Genomic DNA, 11056 nt, shown 5'->3' on the forward strand with positions numbered 1-11056 from the left:
TCATCACCTGGCCAAGGCCGTGTTTGCCAGGCTTCTCCACTGCCGGGCTTCTTTTTCCTTCTTTCTACACTGTACACTTTGGAAGGAAGTTACTTCATGCAGCCCACACTTAGGGAGTGGGGAGTTTACCTCCTGGAGGGCAGAGGACCCACATCAATTATTTGGAATTATTCTGTACTGATATTTGTCTTTTCTCTCCCATTTATTATTTATTCAATCATTATTTAAATAAATACGGACTAGTGGATATTTATTTTGTGCTCTTAGCTATAATCGAAGCTATCTTATGTATATCTTGCTCACATTGCCCCAGGTCTGTCCTTTGGGAGCTTCTTGGCCCCTGTGCCCCCGCGGCCAGGCCCTCCTCGTGCACGTGTTGAGTGAGAGGATGTCTGAATGCTTTCTTCGTGGCACTGAAAGGCTCATCCTGTGTATTCCCTCTAACAGAAAGTAATGTCACAAAGCAGGAACAGTGAAGAACCTATTTCAGCTCAGGGAAGCCTTTTCTGAAAATTAAGAAAATGTCCCAGATAGTCACAGCTTTAGAAACTTTCCTGTAAGGTGGCCTCTCACCTCTCCTCTGACGGCTGGACAGCATAGGCGACTGCCACCACCACACGTCTGCCTCTCCCCGAAGACTCCTGACCACTGACAAGCCCTTGCAAGTCCACCTTGTGGTGACAGTGCATTCAGGAGCATTTCAATTCAGGGCAAATAAATACCCTCCTGTATTAATATGCTGCCACAGTCATTTGCTGAGTAAGTTTTACCCAGTTCAGAACCTGCTGGGCTCAGAAGCCACATCTGAAAACAGGCTTTTGGAGCATCTCTGTGGGCTGAGCTAGCGGTGCCTCCTGCCTCCTGTACAGATCAACCCTCAGGCCCTTGGGTACTTCAGAGCAGGAAATCTGTTCTAATTGTAGTTCACAATGGGGAAATGTTACCTTGTAGCTCCCCTTTGCCTGTCCTTATAGAAAAGCATAGTAAGACTTTTGCAAAAACAGAAGCAGTCAGGTCTCCAAGATAAGCATGTGATTGGACTACTGTGCTGGGTCTGTCCAACCCATGAAAGGAGTTTGAAAAATGGACAAATGGATGTTGGATTAAATTAAAGATTACTAAAGAAAAAAGAGGAGTAACCTAATTCTTGGAGATAGAAATTTCTTACTCGACAGCATAATGTAGGAAATTATTATTTTTTTTCTGTTTCTCCACCCTTCCTAATGTCTGGAAAAGAAAAGCTGTTGGAAACGACCCTCCAATCAATTGTGTCTTCCTGAGAAATGACACATAAGGGTGACTGTTTCAGAAATGCTCTGGCTTCTTTGAAATTCACATATCTTGTCTGTGGGAAAAAGTTTTACAATGGGAGTTGTTGGTATCATTTCAAACTCTAAAATTGGAAATGTCCTTAAAAAATTTTTAGACTGTAAGGTAACTATAACATAATACAACTTAAATTCTAAACTTGGAAAAATGCAAAATAATGCATTGATTGAATAGCTGAATGTGTTCTCCCTCCCACTTTAATTATTCATTTCTTTCATTCTTTTCTGAATGAATCTCCAGGGAGAGATTAGGTGTGGGGAAGCGCACAGCCATGCCTGCTGTGAACTTTACCCAGATGAGTTCCAGAAATGGAATGCCAATGTGTACCCTACACAAAGGTTGGCATTCCCTCCTCTGTACCTGCAGTCCCATGAGCCCTAGCTCCTTACCCGGCTCCAGTCTGAGGCACTGCGTGTCCGATGTACCTTCTTCAGGACACAGGTGGCTCTGGGCATGGCATTTACACATGTTAATTGCATGCATGTTATTGATATCCCCAAGGGACCCAGCACCTTCATTAGTGAGTTGTTTACAAATAACATTTTAAACTACCTATACTGAAAAAATGTATTTATCTTGAAGCAATTATCTTAACTTGGAACCCTACATGTAAAATTTGTATTTTATTCTCAGACTGACCATGGAAAAATACAAATCTCATAAACCATTCATGAGGAAATAATAATGCTTAAATCAAATTAACAGATGTTTGAAGATTACATTTTCCATCTGATATATAACAATTTTATTTTTAGTTCACCTTAACTTGTGAATATGACTGTCTTTTATCGTGGTACCTTGACAACCACTAAGACCACTTAGTGCATGCTGTCACCCTGTGATATCCCAGCACCGAGGCTACTAATTCTTTGGCAGGTTTTACTGACAGCACACACATTATTTATCAGTCAGTACAACTGGAGCACACTCAGAGTACTGGGGAAAGTTGATTGTGCATTTGTTGACAAGATAAACTACCCATCCTAAGCTTGAAATTTTTAATTATGCATGATTAAACACAGTTCCCTTCTTTGTAATTTGCATGTTTATACCCTTCCACAGTTAAAATAGTATATATGTTATATATAGCAACAGCACAGAGAATTACCAAGTAGGAAACCTAATGGAATACATATGAGTTACATATTTAATAGAAAACAGACTCCTCTATTTAGACAATTTCATATACACAGTCTTTTATATTAAAAATAATACCTCTCATTCAAAACATGCCTGTTTCAATGACTACATTTTTCAAGTATTACAATGGAAAATAAGTTTAAATCTATTGTTACTTTATGGTTTAGCATGTGGTTTGTTGGACGTTTGCTTTCTTTATGATGACCTTTCAGGATACTTTATTCAATTTTTTCACTTCCAGAAATTTTCTGAAAAACTTCAGCCTTTTTAATGATTCCAAAATTCTTAAATTAGGACAGAATCAACATTTAAAATTACATATTAAATGGTAATATAGTCTAATATAATGGCATGAAAGATAACCAACTATTCAGAAAAATGAAATAAAGAATTTTTTGACTCTATTAAACTAAGATTTTAAATCAAACAAATGTGCTTGTGTCTAATGTAATTCAAACACATCCCTGTTCGGTAAAACATGTAGAGAAGGAAGGCAAAATATCAAAGGGAAATGAATACTAGCCTCATATTGAGCAGAAATGTATATATATATATTCCCTAATTTTGGTTTCTCTTTAAATATGTGTGTTTTGCAGCATTTCTAGCAACTTATTGAGGATGCAACATTATGCAAATCACCACCCAGCTCTGACTTTCCTGGAACTTTGGTAACCCAGTCTTACTGCTCCTTGTTTTACCCACTCTGCAGGAGGAGTACATGGTACCCAGTTTGTACTCAGCTCACAAGGATGTGGTAAGGATCAAAGTGATTTGGACCTCATTGTATTCATCTCTGTTTCCTTACCCGATTTTTCAAATCAGGTCAGCATAGAAAAGATGGACTGCCATTCTGTGTATAAGCTAAACCTTAGGAATGTCCCACCAACAAATGAGAAGAAACGGTGACTTTGCCATGTTTGTAGGTGGAACCAACTTCACCTGTAGGACAATAAAGGCAGGTGGGGCCCCGTTATGATGGTCATGGGACAGGAAGGCACCCTGGGGAGAGCAGTTCACTTCTATTATACTGAACACTGTCTTCAAAAGTCAGTCAGGACTCTTACTGAGATAACCTACTGTTAACCTTAAAAATAAAAGTTATTTTACCAGCAAAAACTACTTTATTCAGGAATACAAGAGAATTGAAATCCAGGACATGCAAGCTACCACAGAACCATAGACATGTCTGGAGAACAAAGGAGAAGAACTCTCTTTCATTGAGGAAAATGGCTGAGTTGGTGTGTGTGCAGGTGGGGTGTTGGGGTCAGGGGGCTGTTTCTAAACAAAAAAACCCATTGGAAGGAACGGGCATGTGATGTCCCCTCTTTGGCAGCTGAGACAGCCTCTCATTGGCTGTGCATATGAAGAAGTGGGAGATAGAAACCTTCCCCCCGCCTGGGGAAAAAGTAACTAAAACAGTGTGGCCTCCTCTTCTCGAGTGGGATCTGAGGTTGTGGGGAGTGGTAGGCCTGAGGGCTTCTCCTGCAAGCTTCCTTACACCTTGTCAGTAAGGTTTCCCTTGATTAGTTGTCACACTATTTACCTCAGTGCAGAAGCTATGATTAGCATATAATAAACTAGGTTCTTCATGAGGGTTCTGTGAACTTGACTGTTGCACTAACTCCAATTTCACTAACTTCTATTGAAATTTTGGTTTCTTTAATTAAAATGTAAATAAAAACACAGCAGTGTGAGACCTACCATTAAAACCCACAGAAATTTTAAATATTTTAATATTTATGTACAATTGTTACAGATATCCAAAAATGTTTTGCCTATCACTATAATAATGGTATTTATTAAATTAAGTGGTCCTTATTAAGTCACAGCATTTCTTAATCTCATTGTTAGATCTTATTTAATGTAGCTAATAAAGGAACATGTTTATAATTATATTCCAATATAATTTATTTCCTTTGTGACTGGATGTGTTTTATCCAATGTATTTAAATCATTCTTCTGAGAAGAGTTGTGGGCCCATTTTGCTAAAGGAGAACAGGGCAAGAACCTTCCTCATGGCAGGGCAGAGCGTGGTGGCTGTTGAGAACAACGTCTCTACCATCTCAGTTTCCTGAAACTCTGGGACCTGTGAGGAGATTATCCCAAAGGAGAGGTAGTGGAGACAGGAATTGGCTTGGAGAAGAGGTTTTAGGACAGCAGGGATCACATTTGGATAACTGGCTTCCTCTGGGAGGTTGGCAGGGCCTCCACAGGCTCTGGTTCATGAGGTTCATCCAGATAGGTGGCCCCAGGGGTACTGGGGCTCCCAGAAGAGGACTAATCCAGCTTGACATGGGATGGTGGAGCCCCAGCTTCAAAGGACCAAGTGCACTTGTCCAAAAGCACTCTCAGTGGGAACCATGATGGATTAGAGCCCATGTTTTTATTTTCTGTCCATCTATAAAACCCCCACCTGCCCACTCAATATGCAAACCTGGGGGAGGATGTGTAGTTCAAAAATGATTACAGTTGGATTTACTGCCATCACAGCAAAATGCTGACATGGAATCAGATTTATTTTGTCCTAAAAAAAAAATGAAAATGTATTTCTTTTGCATTCTAGTTTGTGAAGAATCAACCACATCAATTTTATTACTATTATTATACTCATTTTATAATAACTAACATTTTTATTTCATTATTTTGTAAACTACAGTGAATGTTATATCAATATCTGAAATTTTGGGGGAATGATGAAGCTTAATTTTTTATAGTTTTTGAAAAACATGCCAGATTTAGAAGTTATTTTAGGGGACTATTTCATTGCAGAAGGGGGCATTTTAGACTAAATAAGCATAATGACCTTTAACCTTGATTTTATGCATATATATTTTAATCTTTCATTAACGAACATTTATAATATATGTACTACAGAACGTACTGGACATTGTTTGAAGGAACAAAGCTACTGCTATGGGCAAGAGGTACAGGTACTAGTTCTGGGTTCTTATTCTAACAGGAGGCAGATAGGTGGCTGATCACAATTATGGTAGCTGATGGTAAGTGCTGGGAAGGGAGAGGCTGGAGCCATGTAATAGACACAGATGAGCAGTTAGTGGGCTGACTTTGGGTGGGAGGAAAGGATGTCTGCGGAATTGGCATTTGTTCCCAGGCATGAACACATGAGAGGAGACTAACCGTGGGGCAAGCCCTCTGCATCGGAGCGCAGAGGCTCCTGGGAATTAGTGGGTGGGCCAGGGAGGAGACTGTGCTTCTGCATGTGTTGGACAACAATACAGAGAAGAGAGGCAGTATAGCAAGGAGTTATGCTTTTCTCTGTGACACTGAATGCGTTAAGAAAGTGGTTTACATTTGATAAAGGTTCCTTTGGGTGCGGCTTTGAAACTGGTTGCAGAGGGAGCAGAGGTTTGGGCCCTGTCAGTGACCCGGAGGAGGAAGTGTAGACAATCAGAGTCCCCAGGGCTTGCTGGAGAACAGGAAGCAGGGAGCAGAGAAATCGTAGTTTTCTGTCCAAACGAGAATATTTTTAAAAGCAAGAGAGAGTGAGTGGTAGTAGGCCAGGACAAGAGGTGTAGACCAGGACTGCCCAGGGGCTGTCAGGAGGTACAGGTACCCGGATACCCAGGATTTAAGGACCACGAGGAGCGAAGCCTACAGCTGTGGTTTTGACTGTGAAGATCGCGCTGCGCTTATTGGAAGAAGCGGGAAAGCCTGTGGCAGGACTAGCTTGGGAGGAGACATCACTTCCTTCCTTCTAGATGTTAAATTTCAGAAATCTATTTTTTGTTGTTGTTGTTGTTGAAATCACTGGAACCTAAGTAAGGAGTTACGAGTTAAAACACCCTTTAAAATACATTTACCATGTAAAGTTTTGCTACAGTTTTGTTCTTCAGTTTTCCAAAACAATTAGGTAGCTCTTCCTAATTTTACATTCTAATTTATTTCATGAAAGGTTTTGTTAAGAAACTGTTATCATTAAATATGTCAAAATGTTTCCTTTATGCTATTCTATTCCTTTACAATTTGTTTACATTAGCCTGGGCTCATCATTTCAAAATTAGAATAATGAGAACAATGTATAATGACTCTTAATATTGCATTTTCCTTTTCTTTTGAGACTTCTATTTATAAACTCTTTGAACAGTAGCAGTTGTCTTTCAAAGATAATTAGGCACATCTACTGTTCAAGAGATGGGCATACAATTGAGAAAAATGTGCCCAAGCAAGAAAAGAGAAGGTATTCTTTGCTTAATATGCTCTGCTCTAAGTTGAACACCTACATTCCAGAATAAGACTGTATAGTGTCGTGTGACAGTGGTCCCCAAATCCGGGCTGCACACCCCAGGGGCACACAAAATGATTATGCATTACAGGTAATACATGTACAGTCATTCTATAAACCTGTAGATGTTTTATTATTAACAAAATATACTGGCACAATAGTACATTCATAAGACATAAGCTTATGTAGCCAGTGATCAGGAAATGTTTTACTGATACAACTGCCGCTCTGAGAAACGTTTGGGGGAGCAATACTGTCTTATGGCACCAATGATGGTAGAACATGTTTTCAACTACCTGGACTTTTCACCTGATGGAGTGAATTCTAAGACTGGCCAGTCAACTGATGTTTGTCTGGGCTCTATGCCCACCTTGGCAATTGCTATGTTTGCTGTTTCATGTTCACCTAAGGAAAAGACACAAATCTGACTGGCCAAGAATTTGTCATAAGACTTTAGGCAAATCACTTTTTACATCTCAGTTTCCTTATCAATGAAACCAGAAAACAGAGTAATATCTTGTTGAATTAAAGTATGAATGAATAAATGATGACCATAGAATGAAAGGTTGTACTTAAGACATCCTGATATTTATTTCATTCTCAGAGACCTCATCCGTAGCTCTCTGAAGTAGAAGGGAGAAATCTTAATCTCAACTTTGAAGATATCATAAGTTTGTACATCCATACTTTCTTTGCAAATATGTCTACATATGTGCACACATTTTCATAGCAAATTATAAATGATGCCATTAAAAATAGGGCAAAATATACACATAAGGATAAATAAATCATCATAGGCCACAATATGTTAAAGATATTTTCTTTAATAAAGAAGGAGATGGTGGCAAAAAATAAATTTAACTAACTCATTAGTTCAGTTTCTTTGGAAAGAATAATTTTTTAAAAACACTGGAAAATTTTACTCAATGGATTTTGAATTTAATGTGGAAGAAATGTCAGAAACTAGACATTTGCATACCTTCTGGGATTCCCCCTAAATTAAACGTTTTGAAAAAAGTAATTATATATGTAATATATGCAACCTTATCTTGTCTTACAGCATCAAACTAATATATCAAGTAGATGAAAAATGCTGGAACCATAAATTTTAGTAAAATAAGTCTTCCCAACAACAGTAATGTCTACCAGATATGTATTTACAAGGCATAGTTGTGACTATTTCTGTAACATAATTTATGAAATCATAATGAAGTACATGCTTTATAGCATGGTTATAAAACTAAGTAGGGAGGCATTACTCTAGTTTATGGAAAATAAAGTAAATTAAATGATCTTCAATTTTCATTTCAAATGTCATAACTCTTCCTATGATTTATCAAAAATGCCACATTCCTGTCTCTGTGACTTGTTGTAAATGCCATCTTCCTATCGCCAGCAAAGCTGTGCATGTATTTTTCATTGCTAAGTATCACCATTTGAAAATGTCTCTAAGGACCACTTTCCATTAAAAAATATCTTCCTGAGATTTACTATACAATATTTGTGACATGGAACTAATATTTGACAAATGAATGTGTTCTCATACGGCATCTGTAGAACAACTAATCCAAGAAAAACTTGTAAAATATTTTCAATCACTCTGTCCTTTGGACTACCTTAACATCATCAGGAGCATCTGTTGAGCAAATACTGTGGTTGTTTCTCTATTTCTCTGTTACTTGAAATCTTTATATGTTGGTGGATATTTCCCCTGTACTTTGATTTCTGATTAACTTTGGCCCATCAGGTTCTTTGAAATACTGCGAGCAGCGAAAGGTCCCCAGAACACCCGGAGGGACAGCACTGGACTATTCAATAATGTTGCTCAAATGGAATGAGCAGGAAAAACTGGTTATATGTATGACTGTTTGTTAATTTATACTAACTGGTATGGAAGGAAATGTTGAGAAAGCTTAAAACAAGTTCTTCTTGATCAGTTGTTTTCATGTTGTGATCAGATAAGAAATGATTTTATATAAGAAGCAGATAAAGAATTGATGAGAATATGGTTTAGAGAAGGAGGCAAACAGCGAGTTCTGATCAGCGGTCGTACCATGTGCTTGTGAGTCTTTTGAGTGGGCCTAAGGGTGCCTGAGGACCCTCCTCATCTTCCCACTGAAATGATTGGTGCTGCTGAAAGAGCAACAGTCTGAGGCTGTTGAGAAGCACAAGAAGTGGGAACATCTTGTATCTAAGTTCAGCTCTTTGTTTCTAGATGTTTCTCTTTGCCAAGTGCCTGCAGACCAGTGGAACCAATTGAACTAGCTGTACATTGTGTTTTGGGGCTTTTTTCCTAACAGTGTATCTTCTAATTTTGATTCCCTGGCTTTTTTGAAGATTCTATAAGCATCTAATATCCTTAATGACTTCCTTTTCTGTATAAATGAACATTTACTCCTGTTGTAGAACAGCTGTGGGCCTGAAGAGACAGAGGTGTAAAGGGGTTGATGCTTTCCTGAAGACAACTAGAACCTTCAGGATGAGCCTGCAAGGCCCAAGGAACTGCTTACACCACTGTCATTGGTAGAAGGCTGGGATGTGGAGGGCTGTTCCTGTGCCTGGTGTGGAAGCAGCAGAGGCCCTTGAAGCAGCACCTGCTGGGAGGAGGTCATACCTGTTAGCCCACAGGCAGCAGAGGCCCCCAAGGACCACCACTCTGGGCCTCTCTCTAGGGCAAAGCCAACCTCACCTACTGTGATGTGACAAATAATAAATGTTTGGTCTTTGTGCCTGATTCCTGCATACAACTCCCCAAACCCTTAGGATCTCCTGTGTGCCAAGAGTGTCCTTTGTATGCTGATAATGACTGTTGACTGGAGGCCCCAACCTAGCTTCAGAAGGGGCGCTGCCCACTAGAAAGAAACAACCATGATTAGAAGGATGGAAATTCCAACTCCAACCCCAACCATTAGGGAGGGAAGAGGGACTAGAGATTGATTTAATCACTAATGGCCAATGTTTTAGTTAATTGTGCTGTAAGACCCAATGGCCTTATTCGGGTCTGCGCTTCCCCCCAGTGAGGAGACGAACGCCACGGCAGATCGATGCAACAGCAAGAGGTTTATTATTATTCCAGCTAGCTGGGGTCCAAGTGTCTACCCGACACAGCAGGTTTTAACAAGGACCCCGAGCACTCAAAGCCAAGGGTTTATATAGCATTTTCAAAGCACTTAACTCATAGTAATTTCCCACAGCTATACATTATTCTTGCAAGACATACATCTTGGGGTTAGGCAAGGGCAAGATAAGACCACTCCTCAATTGTCAGGGTGGTTCCGCATGATAAGCTTGGTATGTAGTATTAACTGACCAAGGCTAGCTGACCAGGGGTCACCACTGCCTGATTCCGGTGCTCATGATTGATTAACTTGTTTTTCAAAGCCTTACCTAGTTCCTGTTTTTCTTTTTAAGTCACACACACTCAGAAAATGGCTTCTAGGCCCTTAAGATGGCTACTCTTATGCTAACCTATTTCTATTCTTACAGTGCTTACATAATGAAACCTCCTTAAAATCTCCCTACCCAAGGAGCTCAGAGAGTTCTGAGCTGGTGAACACATCCATGAAGCCGCACGGTGGTGCAGCCCAACAGTGGGGACAGAAGCTCTTGCAGTTAGGAGCCCTTAGGGCCCTGGCTGATGTCTCTCTTCAACTGGCTGTTCATTTGTACCCTTTACAGTAAACCAGTGATAATAAGCCAAGGGTTTTCTTGAGTTCTGTGACTTGGTTTAGAGAATTATGGAGACATAAGAGTGGACCATGGAAACCTGTGAATTAGAGCTGATTGTCCAGAAGTACAAATGGCAGCCTAGGATTTGTGGCATGTCTGAAGTGAGGGCAGTCTTCTGGGATGGAGCCCTTAACTTCTGAGTTCTGCACTAACTCGGGTTGTGAGTATCAGAATTGAATTGAACTGTAAGACACCCAATTGTGTCCACAGAGCTGGAGAATCGAATGGTGTGGGAAATAACTCCCCACATATTTGGTGTCAAAAATGTTGCATGGGAAAGCAGTTCATAACTATTTTGGAAGTGTTACTGAAGAGATGAGGAACATGTCTGCTCACTTGCCATTTTCCCTCTCTGTGCTGTGGTCGGATGGTGTCGACAGTACAGGAAGAACTTTTATCCCAGCCATCACCACCAGTGTCTGCTCCAGACTCCCTGAGGAAGAGAAGTGGAGCTACGCCCAGAGAGCTTGTGCCTCACTGATTTGGTTCACAAGGGGGTCCACACATTTGGGGCAAGTACTCTTCCCTCCAAGAATGGAGACATGCTGTTATATGAAAAAGGATCAACACCAAAATAGGGCCTTGAGTTTCTCATCCCAGCGGTAGTTTGCAGAA

At 40.0% G+C, this 11056-nt stretch overlaps 1 long non-coding RNA gene across 3 annotated transcripts; it reads left to right on the forward strand.

Annotated features, from left to right (window-relative positions):
* The first annotated feature begins 3486 nt into the window (after positions 1-3486).
* LOC140845231 (uncharacterized) lies at positions 3487-9439 on the forward strand. 3 transcript variants are annotated; one of them, XR_012124017.1, is made up of 2 exons: positions 3487-3719; positions 9119-9439. It is a non-coding gene; the product is annotated as an uncharacterized lncRNA (long non-coding RNA). The 3 variants fall into 3 exon arrangements; XR_012124018.1 differs by having other exon boundaries at positions 9124-9439; XR_012124015.1 differs by having other exon boundaries at positions 3487-3707.
* Positions 9440-11056: the final 1617 nt, after the last annotated feature.

This window comes from Manis javanica, chromosome 2 (genome assembly GCF_040802235.1).
Source record: "Manis javanica isolate MJ-LG chromosome 2, MJ_LKY, whole genome shotgun sequence".
Lineage (NCBI taxonomy): Eukaryota > Metazoa > Chordata > Mammalia > Pholidota > Manidae > Manis > Manis javanica.